General features: G+C 37.2%; 1 protein-coding gene and 1 pseudogene across 9 annotated transcripts in view; both read left to right on the forward strand.

Annotated features, from left to right (window-relative positions):
* Positions 1 to 16,804, forward strand: part of EYA1 (EYA transcriptional coactivator and phosphatase 1) — a 329,028-nt gene that overhangs the window by 78,106 nt on the left and 234,118 nt on the right. The gene's annotated exons all lie outside the window — the stretch shown is intronic.
* Positions 112 to 523, forward strand: LOC116813734 (trafficking protein particle complex subunit 2-like; annotated as a pseudogene).

The raw sequence follows: 16,804 nt of genomic DNA on the forward strand, positions 1-16,804 counted from the left end.
TTTCAACTTTCAAGTCTTGTTATTGGCTGAATGCACCAAGTGTGAGTCTCAGTTGTGGGAACTGACTTTGTTACGATGTTGTCTCTCTGCAGGAGCCATATATTGAAGACAATGTCTGGAAGCTTCCACTTTGTAATTATTGGCCACCATGATAATCCAGTTTTTGAAATGGAGTTTTTTTCCCAGCTGGGAAAGTAGAATCCAAAGACAACCATCGTTACCCATAGCTCATGCTGTTTGCAACCTCATAGATAATATGTGGCTGTCAAAAAACATGTACTTGGAAACTGTGGACAAGTGCAACAAGTGTTTTCTGTCGGCATTCGTAACTCCAGGGCACATAAATTTTTTTATTATGCTTCATGACGTAAGGCAAGAAGAGAGAATAAAGAACTACTTTACTGACGTTTAGCATTTACACATAAAGTTTGCAATGAATCCATTTTATGAACCCAGTTCTCCTATTTGATCATGTGCATTTGACAGAAAAGTTCAGTTTCTTAGGAAAGGAAACACTTTTTAAGCGGAATGTAGAAAAATTCCAAAACAAATGATGTCACCTCAATGGAGTATACTCAGGAATGTGAACATTGTAAGTAACTTGATTAAATAGCCTGGAAAAATTTTTAAAAACGATTTTTCATAAGGCTATAGCTGCCATAGATAATGATTCCTCTGATGCATCTAGGCAAAGTACACTGAAAACCATCTGGACAGCATTCACTGTTCTAGATGCCATTAAGAACATTTGTGAATCCTAGGAGATCAAGATATAAACATTAACAGGAGTTTGGAAAAAGCTGATTCCAGCCCTCCATGGGTAAGCTGGAGGAGTTCAAGACTTCAGTGGAGGAAGTAACTGCGAATGTGGTGGAAATAGGAAGAGAAATAGAATTAGAGTGGATCCTCAAGATGTGACTGAGTTGCTACAATCTTATGATAAAATTTGAACAGATGAGGACTTGCTTCTTATGGATGAGCCAAGAAAGTGGTTTCTTGAGAGGGAATCCACTTCTATTGAAGATGACATGAACATTATTGAAATGACAGCAAAATATTTAGACTATTACATCAGCTTAGTTGAGAAAACAGAGGCAGGTTTGAGAAGATTGTCTTTAATTTTGCGAGAAGTCCTACTGTGCGCGAAAGGCTCTTAAATACAAAAAATTAGCCAGGCATGGTCGCATGCACCTGTAGTACCAGCTACTCGGGAGGCTGGGGCAGGAGAATAGTTTGAACCTGGAAGGCGTAGGTTGCAGTGAGCCAAGATCATGCCACTGCACTCCAGCCTGGGCAACGGAGCAGCGAGACTCCGTTTCTTAAAACAAAACAAAACAAAACAAAAAAAAACCTCTTAAACAGCTTTGCATTTTATGCTACAGAGAAACCTTTTGGAAAGGAAGAGTCAATTGATGTGGCAAACTTTATTGTTGTCTTATTTTAAGGAATTGCCACAGCCATCCCAACCTTCAGCAACCTCTATCCTGATCAGTCAGTAGCCATCAACATTGGGGCAAGACTTTTCACAACCAAAAGACTTGCTGAATGATCAGATAATTATTTGCACTTTTTAGAAATAAAGTATTTTTAATTGAGGTATGTACATTGTATTATTAGACATAATGCTTTTACAAACTTAATAGACTACAGTGTTAACTTTTATACGCACTGGGAACAAAAAATTTTGTGTGACTTGCTTTACTGCAATATTCACTTTTATTGCTGTGATCTGGAATCAAATTTTCACTATTTCTGAAATAGGCCTATATTAGCATTCAGTGGCAATGAATTATCAAAACTTAAATCAATATAATTAGATAGAACTTTTAAAATAAATATGAACTGCACAAAACATCAATCTGAAAAGTTTAGAGGTGCAAACAACTAGGGATGGTTGAGAATAAATGCTGTTCTACTGTGTGGTAATGTCAGTCATTGTGAAGTAAGTAGCACTAGTAAAAAGATTAGATGTCTGAGATTCCTGGAGCGTACGTGGAGAAGGCTTTTGAAGAGGTAGTTCTGGCCTTTTGCAGACTTTACCAATGCCTACATTTCAGACTTAAAAAAAATAGATTAGGAATGGTGATAGGTGGCCATTCAGTAGAAGTCTAAGGCAAGATGTATTTGGATTGATTAAAAGTTGAAAAAGCTGAAGACCCCAAAGAGGAGGAAGGTCTGGGGTGAGAGATAAAAGATAAAGAGGGTTATTATCTTTTTTGATGGAGGAAGCATAAAAGTTGGGCCCATCACTGATTTTATATATATATAAATATATATATATCGCTATATGTAAAGATTATCAATAATGAGATTTCAGAGCATGACAGTTCTGCTAACTTCAAAGCAATGTAGGAGCTACTTGGCATTTTTTTAGTTTTGCTGGACATATAGTGGTTGCTCAGTGCCTGTTAATTGAGATTGCAGGATGACTAAGCTGCTACTTTAAGATAAGCCACAAGTAATATGGGCAGGAGCATTTTATAAAGACCTAGAAAAGTATAATGTGAAATATTTTAGCATTGCTTTCAACTTCTGAAAGTCTCAGGCAAATAGACAGTAATGCTAAGATCAATCATAACTGCAGTGGCTCATTCTGAACCTAATGGCCAAAGATATTAGGAAGATCTGAGTTGCAGAGGTGCAACCAGAAATAACTACCAATCCTGAAAATAGCAGCTGTTGCAATAATTCAAAAGATGATTTTTAACATTTATGCTGAGTGTGAATTGCTGTTCACTTGTCTTCTTATTGAAATTTGCAACTCAACAAGAAATACAGAGCAAAATTTTATCATCATATGCTTCAATAGTGGAATTTCTTGAGGTAATGGATATTATGGTTGTAATAGTCCATTTTCACACTGCTATAAAGATACTACCCAGGACTGAGTAATTTTAAACAGAGGAGATTTAATTGACTCACAGTTCTGTATGGCTTGGGGTGCCTCAGGAAACTTACATGGCAGAAGGGGAAGCAGTCACCTTCTTCACAAGGCAGCAGGAGATAGCGAGTGTGTGAAGGCAGAACTGTCAAACTCATAAAACCATCAGGTCTCATGAGCACTCACTCACTATCATGAGAACATCATGGGGGAACCACCCCTATGATCCAATTACCTCCTACCAGGACCCGCCCTCAACACCTGGGGATTATGGAGATTATAATTCAAGATGAGATTTGGGTGGGAACACAACCAAGGCATATCAATGGTGTTTTAAAAATTATTTGAACTTGAGAGCATGTGAATGTTCAATAAATAATATTGCAAAATATGTATTTAAATGTTTCATACAGTTCTGAAGGCTTTTCAGAAATAAAGCCAAATGTTTTAAAATATATATATTTACCAAGTCCTTATGTCTGAAACTGGCATAGTTGAGGCTTGTTTCAATCAATTGTAGTCTCCTAGTTTATTATTCTAGAGAAGAAGTGAGCAAAGTAAGAGTAGAAAGGAGGCTACAGTGTAAGACAAAGTCCTGTATAACTCATACCTTTGTTAATTTATGAAAAGGTAAGAATGGGCCAGGCGCGGTGGCTCACACCTGTAATCCCAACACTTTGGGAGGCTGAGGTGGGCGGATCACGAGGTCAGGAGATCGAGACCATCCTGGCTAACACAGTGAAACCCCGTCTCTACTAAAAGTACAAAAAATTAGCCAGGCGTGGTGGTGGGTGCCTGTATTCTCAGCTACTCAGTAGGGTGAGGCAGGAGAATAGTGTGAACCCGGGAGGCGGAGCTTGCGGTGAGCCGAGATTGCACCACTGTACTCCAGCCTGGGCGACAGAGTGAGACTCAGTCTCAAAAAAAAAAAAAAGTTTGGAATGATTTGTGAAGACAACACAAATCAAAGTCCCAATATGAAATACACATCTAGAAAGTGAGATCCTAGATAATATTAATAACATCACTTTTAAAAAATCAGTTCCTATTGCTTATATTCTTACTGTCGTTAGGTATCAAGCCAGACAAAAATGTTATTTTGTCTTCAGGATACACTGAAGTCTACTTTTGCATTTTACTTAACCGATAGTTTTTATTCAAGATAATAAAATAATTATTGGATAGTTAGTCTTTGATTATCTGTTACCCTACAGTCTCCATTTCAGCTACCAATTTCAACTTCTATTAAATCACTAGTGAAAGGATAAAATCCAATCTCTTCGCTAGCAAAACTCATTCAGTATAGTAATGGTAGTAAAAGAGGTAATATGGAATGGGAGTTTTAAAAAGAATGAGGATGGATGATGAAGGTAAATTTTTAACAGCTGAACTCAGCCAAAATCTAGAAGCAGATTCAAAATTTCTCAAAGCACACATACACACTAAAAAATAAAATAAAATAAAATAACATAAAGCAATACAAAAGGTATTCTACTAGTGGCAATGTAAAAAAATTGGGCAAATTATCTTGTGAAAACTCAGAGAGTTTTTTGATATGGTCTGATTTGAGTTCCACTTCTCTCCAATTTCACACATGGTTTGAATTAACATCTCTAGCTGTTGGAAAAAAATATTACATTTTAGGATTTCATTTAAAACTGCATAGTTTCCACAAATAGGTTGGTAATGGCCATCTTGAGGAATATTTTTCTAAAGATAGTTTTAATATCACTGCCTCCCACGAAGTGAAATCTGGTCGATGGTGTAGACAGTTCAAATCCAACTTTAATGGTTAGGAGTATGGTCCCTTTATATGTTTATAAGTTCAGATATAAAATTCTGGCTAATTCTAACCCCTCAGTGTAGGCTTGGTGCTGTATCAGATACCTGCTGTATGCAAGAAGTACATATGGATGCTCAGTCACTCAGTACCAAGTTAGTGCTCCTCTCATCCTGGTACCAAATCGTTCCAACCTAAGATCAGCCCTGAGTGGCAGCACCTCCTGTCCTTACATCTTAATTTGACTTAGTTGACTAAGTCCTCAATATTGTCTGCTACATTTTTAGTGCCAAAATCTATCCACTTAAAACCTTTCTAGGTCACCATCTCTGCCCCTTTTCAATCTATGGTCTTGTGTTCTGTTCCTGCCAAACTAACTTCATTTGTGATTCCGCTTTCTGAAAGCCCTAGAATGAATCTTCTTGTTGCTATCTTTTCTATATCTGTGTCCCCACATGTCTTAGAAGAGTGAGTGCCCACTTTTACTCATGTTAAGATTCAATTCTGACTTATCCTGATCATGAACCACTTTTGCTTTGTTAGAAAGGAATATTGGGTCTTGTTTTGCGGCTTTGAGAAGAACTCATTTTATGTACACTGGTCACCTAAGTTGCAGTAAATTAATTTGATAGAGGTTATCTGTGCATAGGTGGGTAAATAAACACAAATATGATTTATACTTCTTCTTAGGAACAAAAGGCTGTGGCAAACCAACCATTCACTCAGTCGGTAGATCTTTATAGGAAACAGTGGTATCACATATTCAGGAATCCAGATCACGGAAGCTTTTGAACTCAAATTATTATGTGTCTGGCCTTTCTAGAGAAAACAAATGGTTAAGTTCATTGGTATTTGTAGAAATGCTTTATAAAGCTGTCTGCTTGCTCACTAACACTTTAGCTTTCCTAATGTTATTTAAAATTCTGTTTTGCATAAGGGAAAAACTTAAATTACACGTTAAGATATCTTCTACCAAGAGTCTTAGAAGTTGGAGGCTTTAAGGGTGGACTCAACTGGGCTTACAGTATTATCATTCAGTGGCATGTCAGGGCAAACACTAAATATGCAAGGCCAATGTAATATGAGGAGTGGGTGTGAGAGAATTATTCTTGGAAATGTGAGTTTTCTTTGAATCAGTGTTGTAGAGGCCTGTGTATAGTCATTATAGCACTGTCCTCTTGCAGATGCAGAATAGGTATTAAAAATAATTCTGCCTGTAATCCCAGCACTTTGGGAGGCCAAGGAGGGTGGATTACTTGAGGCCAGGAGTTCAAGACCAGCCTGGCTAACATGGCGAAACTCTGTCTCTACTGAAAATACAAAAATTAGCCAGGTGTGATGGCACGTGCTTTACCGGAGTGGCTAAGGCACAATAATTGCTTGAATCTGGGAGGCAGAGGTTGCAGTGAGCCAAGATTGTGCCACTGCGCTCTAGCCTGGGCAACAGAGCAAGACTCTGTCCCCCTCCCCCCCAAAAAAAATCCATTTTCTTCAAATCTCTGATATCCTAATCTGTCTCTGCCATAGATTTTTTCCAGCTAGACATTGTAGAACTGTTGACCAATCATCCCACTCCACATAATATTGGGATATTGGGGTGGAGAGGCAGTGGGTTATTCATCATTATCTTTCTATCCTGGACCATTTTCTCGAACTTGTGTTTTAATACCTAGCCACGACATTCTTCTGTTGTTTTCTCTGTGTGTGTGGCAGGTTCTACTATAAGTAGTGCTTCTAAAATAGTCTTGTTGATAGCCAGTTGGTTGGTAATGTTTGCTGTATGGTGTATTAATTCTCATTAGTTGAGAGTATGTAATAGAGTCCCCTGTAATGGTTCTCATTTTGTTGTGAGTGTAAATCATGGGAAAATAAAAAGTGACCTGTAATACACATGAAGAAAAGTATTTCAGAGATAAAATGTTATGACTTCAGTATTGACCAGGACATGATAAATAGGGGACACATGTTCCCACTGTGTGTATTAACTCTGTGATTTTGGTCAAGTAAGCTCAAGTATCTCAGTTTGCTTGTTTCTAAATCGTGATGGTAGTATGGTCATCAACACATAGTGGTATTATAAAGATGAATTGAGTTAATGCATATGAAGCCCATAGCAAAGTACCTGCCATAATACCTAAGTTCATGCTCAATATAACATAAATTGAGAATCTGCAAATTCAGAAGTTTTGATGGATGCCAGAAAAAGTTTGACTTTCAGAATCAATACAACTGTCTGTTAATTGATCCACATTATATTATAGTCATTCTGAGATAAAGAAGCAGAATCAGAAACTGCCTACAGCTTATGGATTTCTGAGTTACAGGCTGAGATACTTTCTAGTTCAACTTGGAGAAGGGCACGTGCATAAATGTTATGATAGCATATACAAACAAGAAAATAAGATTCTATTATCTAGGAATCTTGTTTTCTAAGAAGCAGTTCACTTGCCTCCAGATTCAAATGTCTTGAAAAGAAAAGATCCATTTCCCACAGGACCCATTGATTAATGGTTCAGTCCAGTCCTCAGAGAACTATTGGAAGAATTAAAAGAGATGTTATGAGTGAAGAGTTTAGCGCATTGCCTTACTTATACTAAGAACTAAGTAACTATTAACTATTAGTTTATCTAACTTTGTCCTCATTCACAATTTATAAGTGGGATATTATCTTAGTCTTCTTAGGCTATTATAACAAAATACCATAAACTAGGTGGCTTAAACAGCGGAAATTTATTTCTGACAGTTCTGGAAGCTGGCAAGTTCAAGATCAAGGTGCAGGCAGATTGGTGTCTGGTGAGGACCTGCTTCTGTGCTTGTGGATAGCTGTCTTCTCACTGTATCCCTCCCATAGCCTTTCCTAGGTGTGTGTTCCCGGAGAGAGAGATATCTCATGTCTCTTTTTCTTTTTTATAAGCGAAATACTTCCATAATGAGGGCCCTGACCTCATGACATAATCTAATTATCTCCCAAAGACCCCACTTCTAAATACCATTGCACTGAGGATTAAAGTTTTAATGTACGAATTTTGAGAAAACCACAAATATTAAATCCATAAAAAGCTGTATTATTATACCTTATTAAATATTTAAAAACAGGGACATGAACAAATTCAGTTACTTGTCCATCATCCCATAGTTAACAAGTAGAGAAACTGGGTTTTGAATCAAGAAATGTCCAATTTATGAACCAATATTCTTTCTTTATTTTTATTATTATTATTATTTTTTGAGACGGAGTCTCGCTGTCGCCCAGGCTGGAGTGCAGTGGCGTGATCTCTGCTCACTGCAAGCTCCGCCTCCCGGGTTCACGCCATTCTCCTGCCTCAGCCTCCTGAGTAGCTGGGACTACAGGCGTCTGCTACCTCGCCCGGCTAATTTTTTGTATTTTTAGTAGAGACGGGGTTTCACCATGTTAGCCAGGATGGTCTCGATCTCCTGACCTCCTGATCCGCCCGCCTTGGCCCCACAAAGTGCTGGGATTACAGGGGTGAGCCACCGCACCCGGCCTTATTCTTTATTTTTATATACCATACTATGTTGCTTGAAAGCTTCAGTAGGGCTATTCTAGCATTAGTCTTGGTAATACTCATTTGGTATTTCAGTTTTATTTCTATGGGAGACAGATAGAAATTAGACTTCCAGTCTGATTGGGGTAAGTTTTTTTGGTTTGTTTGTCTGGTGATTTTTTGAGATGGAGTCTCACTCTGTCACTCAGGCTGGAGTGCAGTGGTGTGCTCACAGCTCACTGCAGCCTCAAACTCCTGGCCTCAAGCAATTCTCCCACTTCAGCCTCTGGAGTAGCTGGGATTACAGGCGTCAGCCATCATGCTGGTCAACTGGGGTGGTTTTAATTGTCTTATTTATGTAAGTGACTCAAAAGCAGATTATAGGTGTATCTATATTAGTCATTCTGTTTGCATGTATACAGTGTTCATGTCTTATGAAATCTCTTGTTTATGACTATTATGTTACAATTTCTCAAGTTGTTCAATCCCTAAATCTTGGGATTTCCTTTGTTTCTTTTCATTCCTTTGTGCACATATACTTGGGTCTGTTTTTGTGCTTATCAGTGATTTTGATGAATGCCAGAAAAAGTTTGACTTTCATAATCAATACAACTTGCTCTGTAAAATGGCCCACATACAGATTTAGGTGGATTTCTTCTTAAGCATATGTGTGTCCATAGGGGGATATCCTTACTTTTCTTTCTCTACCTTTAGGTACCTTAATAAGATTTTTCACCACATCGACTTAGTTCTTCTTCCTTTCTATCACTCTCTCTGTGTCTGTCTTTCTCTTCTTGGGCAACTTTATCTATCTGTTTTACCATTGTTAGCTGCAAGTTAAAACCCCACAATTCAAAAATTTGTATCTCTAATGACACACAGGTAGATATTTCCAATGGGAACTTGATGTATGGGCTCCAAGTTCATATATAGATGCCCACTGGGCACCTTATACCCACTTGATATTCCCCATTTTAGATCCCAGTAGTTCTGGACCTGAACTCAGCACTTCTATCCCTGAATGTTTTGCATGATTGGTCTTCCTCATCTCAAAAAATGGGCCATCCTGACATAGCTGCCCAAGTCTTAGAGCTTTGTCATCCTGTACTGTCTCACCCATTTCCCATGTCTAATTAGTTGTCATATAAAGACTTCCTCCTAACCTCCTCTTGATTGCACCTCTTGTCTTTATTTTGACCAGCCCTGCCCATGTCGTTCAAAGAGCTTCCAAGTGATTTTTCCATCACTACTGCCAGAATGATCTTTCTAAAGCACAAAACTGCTCATGTCATGCCCCTATCACAAAACCTGCCAATGGCTGTCCATAGCTTTAAATATAAAACTCAAACTCATTAGCTTAGCACATAGGGCCTTTTGTGATTTGGCTTCTGCATCCAAATCTTCTGACTCCAGCCAGAGCGAGCAGTCCGAATTGTGTTGCGTCACACCTCCATTATTTTCAAGGCCTATTTTCATTTGCCTCAGATGACTTTCTTCTGTTTCTCCTTAATAGAAAATGTCCACTAGCACGTCAAAGTCCCACACAAGTATCTCTACCTCTAGAAGCCATCTTTGCTTTGGCTTATCCAGTCTTTAAAAATAATGATTATTTTTAGTTAATAGATGTTAGTTAATAGCTAACACCTATTGAGCATTTAATATATGCCAGGCCACGGTCTAGATGTTTTAAGTGTCTGAACACATTTATTGCTCATAATTACCCTGTAGTCTGTGTGTGTTCATTATCAGAGCTAAGTCCCACAGCTAGTTGAGTAGAGGAGCTGAGAGTCTGACTGCTCATTAAGCACAACTCTACTCATCATACTTCCTTTAGTACCTGTAGGTGCTTGGTGAATGTTTGTGGAATGAATGACTGAGCAGTCTTGCAACTGAGTTAATGTCATTAGGAGAAGGATTGACCCAGACCATTAAGCTTTACAACTCTACTTCCATGCTGCTAACACCAGAATGAATGGTAAGCCAAATAATGCCATGAATGGCGGAAATTATGGAGGAGCCCAATGAATGTTTATTGAATGAATTAATTGGAAAATATGAATCGACCCTAAAGTACAGGTCCCAGAATCATGCTCAGACATTTAACCATTCTCAGGATGTTTCCTGGGACACCAGCTGGTTGCACAACGTCCCAAATAGTACATAACTGTCAAACCCCAGCTTAGAACTGCAACTCCTAAGTTTCTTTCCATACCCCCTTTACCCCCACCTCCAACTTACAGTGACTGGGGAACTACCTGATTACAATCCTTCCCATTCTTGGAAACCAAACAAACTCAATGAGTCAAGCAGCAAATCACAATGGATCAGGGAACTGGATAGATGGCTCTGAGTAAGAGTTATGGCTAGGTGGTCAAGCATTTTGGGTTCTAGTCCCAGCTTTGGTGTCACCTCATCTTGTAAGTACGAAAAAAGGTGTTAACCTTTCTGAGATTCAGCTTTACAGAATCATCTGGGCCTTTACTGGCCTAGGTGTTTCAATGACTGCACAGAGCCCCCCATAGCAAAATCTCTGACCTCATATTTGGGTCCCGGCTTGGTTTGCTCCTTGCTACCCCATGGTAGGTAGCCAGGCCGCTCAAGTTCTGGTGTAACCTGACTACTTGAGTTTCACTTGCTGCCTGCTCTGGCCAATTCTTATCTCAGGATTTTTCTCCCAGATACCAGATCTATGAACTGCTGTGACCTGTCAGATCCACAAAGACATTCTCCAAACCTCCATACACAGATCCAGCACCTGTAAGGTTTGCCACCTTGTCATCTAAGCAGCAGCTAGAGATTTATCTCCTGATCTTCTCTGTCTGCCTGGAGCTTTTCACTGTGGCATTGCCCGTCTCAGTCGTGTTCTTGTATGTGCCTTGGTTACTCTGGCTTCTGCAGGGCCCTCCACTTGGACGCTCCTTCCTTTCTCTCCATCTGCTCACACTCTCCACATTTCAAGCATCACTGTAACCCTCACATGTTTCATGAAGGCATCACCTATCATTTCGTCTGCACTGGTCAACCCTGACAGCACTTTCTGCCTGTGCCACTCAGTGTAATCTTATTAAATATTTAAAGTATCTGTAATTCTTCTATGAAATCTTATGATCCTTAGGGACAAGAATTGTAACTTGTGGCATTCTTCAGTGTCCAGCACAATGTTATGTACAGGGTAGTAGGTGTTTGAATTTATTTACTTCATTATTTATTTAGCTTATTTATTATATATAAATATATTGTATACATTAATTAATTCACTGAAGACGATTTGATTGTGATCAAGTTAGTTGGTTATCGTTCTGTATTCAATGTATTTGTTTTCTTGTCTTCCAAAGGCCATTCTTAGCACACCAGAGTAATTGCAAATTTCTCTTGTTATTCTTGGGAAAGAAAATATAAATTAAAGGCAATTTTGTTCTATTTCTGTTTATTGTTTTTGGGCGAGAATTAACAAGATGGTAAGGAACTCATCTAGGACTTATAAGTCCTTGGAGATTTGGGAGGTCACTTCTTGATACCCTTGAGTATCCAAAGTAGTTTTCAGTGGTTTCTGGAACTCTTCATGCATGACCCATTCAGAATAGATGTTTTGTCAAGAGCCTTTCAGATCCCTGATCTAAATATTTTTAATGTGTCACAAATTTTAAATATCCCCAAGTAATCATTCTTTAATACCTTGATTCTCAAATTGAATGTCATATTCCTCTTGGTTTTATTATCTATAAAAAGTTGTTTTTCCAACTGATTGTCTCTTGGTATAGAACTCCTATGTCATTTTTTTTTCAATATGTAGTCTCTTCAGATCATCTGATACTGTTTGTCAACAGTCATTCAATTTCCATTTTCTAGCCCTGTGGACTAGGTGGTTTATATATAATTTTACTTCATTTTTCACTAACTTGCAAATAAAATTTATTGGGCTTTTGTTAAACTGGAATAGTTTAATTTGTTTCAGTCTTCTAAATATGCTCAGCATCTGTTTTAGAGCATGATTTAACTTAACGTTAAATTTATTTTAAAAAGTAATAATAATAATATACCACATGAAATGCCTCCATAATATTAAGCTGTGTACATGTCAAATAATGCATATGACATTATTTAATCCTACAGAAAACCTAAGAGCTATGGGTGACCTGAGACATTTTAGAGATGGACAAAACTGAGGCATAGAGGCTGATCCTTGGGTTCCTGGTTATAAAGAGGGCACCAGGAAAAGCTAGAATTTGAACTCTGCTCTTTCTAACACATTGATTTTTCAGCAGACGAGATAAATAATGAAAATAATTACTTAAATCTGCCATGAATGAATTTTTTAAAAATTGTGCCAAGAATGAAACTGTTGAAAAATAAAAGAAATTCTGACTTAAATAACAGCTTTTCTTCAAACCAGTGGACAAAAAATGAAAAATTTGGTGGCTTAATATACACATATACTTTTATACAGATAGTTATATGTAGGCAAACTAGGTATATCTATAAAAGATATAGATATATATAAACAAGATGGAGATATATATGTATATATGTAGATATACACACACACCTGGAACTAAGAATAATATAAAAGCATGCATGTCCTAGTTAGAATTATAATACCCAGGAATGCAGTAAAGATGAAATATAAATGTCTCTAACATCATCATACTGTTTATTGAAATAGTTTACAAAAAGGAAATAACATGATTCATTTTAAAGTCCCCCTAATGAGAGATACTGTGCTTGAAGCAGGATGACCTTTCCTTTATTAGTGTGAATTTACCTTCCAGGCAAACATTTTTCAATCAACACTAATTTGCATATAATTTATCAAGAGAGAAGAAGTGCAAAATAATTTTGTTTAAAGATTTCTCTTTGTTTTAAGTGTCATTAGCAGTTCTGACTAATCCGATTTTTACAATCTCATCAGGCGCTTTTAGAAAATCTCTCTGAACTCATCGGGAGGATGCATTTATTCCTAAGTGTCCTATATTGCATTACAGCACAGTGGAGAGGCGCAGTCCGCTGCAGATGTTTATGTGAAATGCAGTTAACACTCTGCCAATTTAGTTTTTATAGGGACACAATCAATTTTTATTCATTTAAAAACCAGAATGCTTTCTTTTATTGTGTGCAGCCTCTCCTGATTATACAGCTAAACAAATTATTTCTCTGTTTGTACTAAATGGTACTATTGCGGAAAGGCAATGGCATGGTATAAGTATACCATATATACATCAGGCAAATAAATGATGATTCTCTCTTTGGGTATGTTCCTTGGAATGGATTATTTGAAACAATTTTTTTAGTTTTACTTACTGTAAATACACATAAATGGAAAGTGAATCTTGCATTGGGTAGTCAATGGGATGTGCTATCTGATTTTGCATTTTAATAGGGTTTTATAGTTTATAGGTGACTTTTATGTACATTATGTCATATCATTTAAGATGCTTAGGTTCTGTTGTTCAGACTTTGGAATATTGAGGCCTTTCCATTCTTCTTCAAAAAGATTCCTGTTGCTTTATAGGTTCATGTGCTACAATTTTAAGATGCATCATCGAATGTCAGTATTCTTGATGATATGCAGCAAAATATTTAAAGGACCAAAATTAAAATGATATTGGTGATAAAGGAGAAATACATTTGTATATTTAAATCCTTAAAATTCATCATGTTCAAGTTTAATGGAACCTCATAACAATGGAGTGGAGAAACATTACCAAAATTGGCACTGTAGACCACTATCCTTCTCAGACTCAGTATATTTGAATCCATCCAACATTGAAGTGGTTTAAATATTGCCAAGAGAAGGCTCTGAATCAGGACATTTTCTTGGGAGTTGATAGAAGCTAGAGAGCCTCTCCATGAAATTGTGTAGATCCCCTTTATAGGGTAACACTAAATATATTCTTTTAAATTATGCTTATATAGAATTCCATATGTTTGAGATTTCAGCAGCATGGGAAATACCATAGACATGGTTAAGGAAAAGTAGAAAAAAGTCTATAAACAGCCTTCTGCTTTATCTTAATAGCTCCTCTTCCCCACAACCCAGAATTCTTAATTCAGTGGTAAGATCATTTCCATATATATTTGTATCCCAAAGACAAACCTTTATTTTAGAGCTCATTTTCATTTAGTTTATATTTCAGTAGATAATTTTAAACATTAAAAGGAAAAATAAATAGATTTATATATGAATCAATTTATTTATTCAATAAAACATTACGATACCCCTATATCACTATTATGTTACCTCTGCCCTCAAGAAGCTAACAGTTCACTTTGGTAGCAAAGGTTAAACATCATCATGACAAACAATAAAAGCAGATTATAAGTTTAGTATTGCAATGTTAAGAGATTCCACGGGGCAGCTGTCATTATGGATCATGTGAGTGTAATCATAATAAATGTAGTGAGTCCAGAGAAGAACCACTGTGGGCTGGAGAAATCTAAGAAGGTTTCCCAGAACCTTGAATGATGGATAGGAGTTGGATAGATAGAAAGCATAAATCTGGAGAGATTGACTTACTTACTTAAAAGATGCATTTGTCCATCTTCAGAACTGCGCATTTTTTATGAGTTTATAAAAGGAAACCATGTGGGCGTGTGCAATATGTGTGTGTGTGTCCATATATATGCATAGTATATGTGTGTATGCACATATATATGTCTTGAGTGTACACAGATTTATTTTACATAAATGGTGCTTGGCTTGGTAAAATTGGTGTATGAAAACTTGTTTTCCCTCCCATAAGTAGGGAGGCATTTTACCTTTTAATTAAACACACGCTTTTTCTAAAAATTACACTTAGATCTTTTATTTTGTTTTATTATTCAGATTCAATAAAAACCTTTTGAATCATCTATCCCTAATTATCAATTTATTTATCCCTAACTATCAATAACCAGTTCACATTTGCCTGTGTGGTGAGGTAGAAGCTGAACAACTTTACAGTTAAAATGTACGATGTTCCTGGTGAAGTACTTCAGCCATACTTTCGAAGGACCTTGTTTCCTTGGGAGACGTCTATCTTCTATGTAACCTCTAATTTTTCTTTTTACAATAAGTCTGTTATTTTTCTTGTTTTTTTACCAAGCAAACCAATGTCAATAGGTTTTTGGAGTTAAATTAATGCCATAGCTTATCTAATTGTATAAAGCTTTCCTTCTTCAACAATCCTTTTATCACTGAGGTAATGTGTAAAGAATGTCCTTTGAGTGACAGGTTTACAGAAAACTGAGATACTTTATTCTACCAATTGAGAATATTTCATCATTGCATTTATGAAGGAAACATTGGCATCCCTCTATGTGTGAAATTGTGTGCTGGATACTGAAGCATGTCATTTCTCAACATTTCAACTTGCACCTAAAATAACATCTAGAAAGTTATTAGTCTCATCGAGGGTAGATAACCAGCATGTAAATATTTAAATATGCCTTTAGTAATAACTTCATCCTTCTTTAATTCTGCTTCTCCTTTCACACCTCACATCCAATCCATTAGCAAAATCAGTTGGGTCTACCCACAAAACATGTCATGAATTGGCCACTCTCTGGAACTCCACTGCTGCAACTCCGGTGCAAGCCACTATCATTCTTCAATTGAGCTATTGAAGTAGTCTCTTAACTGCCTGCTCCATCTGCTTTAGCTGAATGTCTACAGACAGAAGTGTTTCCACTGAAATACAAATCAGATCTTGTCATTCCTCTGCTCAGAACCCTCCATGGCTTCTCACTTGTCACTCAGAGTAACAGCCAGTGGCCTTCAGGATGCTGAATGATCTGGCCCCTGTGACCTCAGCAATCACCTCCTCCTCTTCGCCCCTCTCCAACCCTGATTCAGGCAGGTTGGCCTCTCTGCTGTTCTCAGACCACCAGTCACACCCCTACTCAGGACCTTTGCAATTGCCGCTCCTGCACTTAAGATGTTCTTTCTCCCTGAAATCCTCATGGATTGTTATGTTGCCTGTTTCTGGTCTTTGCTAACTTGGTACTTCCTTGATAAGACTTAATTTGTCTGAGCCACTATTTAAATTGCAGCTCACTAAGCTCTCCCGGGAAACTATGGTTTCTATTGTGCTAATTGTCATATGATGGACTGGATATTTTCCTCATTTCTTTTGAACGTAAGCTCTGTGAGAGCAGAATTTATGTCTGTTTAATTTAAAACCATTCATGTTATATGAGAGTATATTATTATCTTTAGTAAATTCCTGATACTGAAATATTCTGACATCCTAAAAGAATCTAGAAAGTCCTGAAATGTTTATGTTCCTTTTTCTTTTCAAATCTTTCTCCTTACCTTTTCTTATGTGCAAAACATTGTTATTTTCTAGAGACCAGAGATCTGTGAAAATGTTAAGTTGTAAGGAAAAAATTGTAAATATGTACCTTTCGTACTTCCAGAAGCTATAGTAGTTGAGACTAAAGGTGCGTGTCATCTGTGTAGGGTTCCTGAGTGTGGGCAGTTTGGTATTTGACCACATGGCTGAGCCATCCTAGTAGTTGCCTGTGTCTCTTTAAACCTTTGTTTCACATGCTTCCTGAAACAGAGAAGGTATGCACTTCTAGTTTTAAAAGCTTTATTACCAGGTACCAGTCAATATTCCAGAGTAAAGAATAATATAAGTTAAAAAGCATCTACAGCAA

This window comes from Hylobates moloch, unplaced genomic scaffold (assembly GCF_009828535.3).
Source record: "Hylobates moloch isolate HMO894 unplaced genomic scaffold, HMol_V3 SCAFFOLD_9, whole genome shotgun sequence".
Classification (NCBI taxonomy): Eukaryota; Metazoa; Chordata; class Mammalia; order Primates; family Hylobatidae; genus Hylobates; species Hylobates moloch.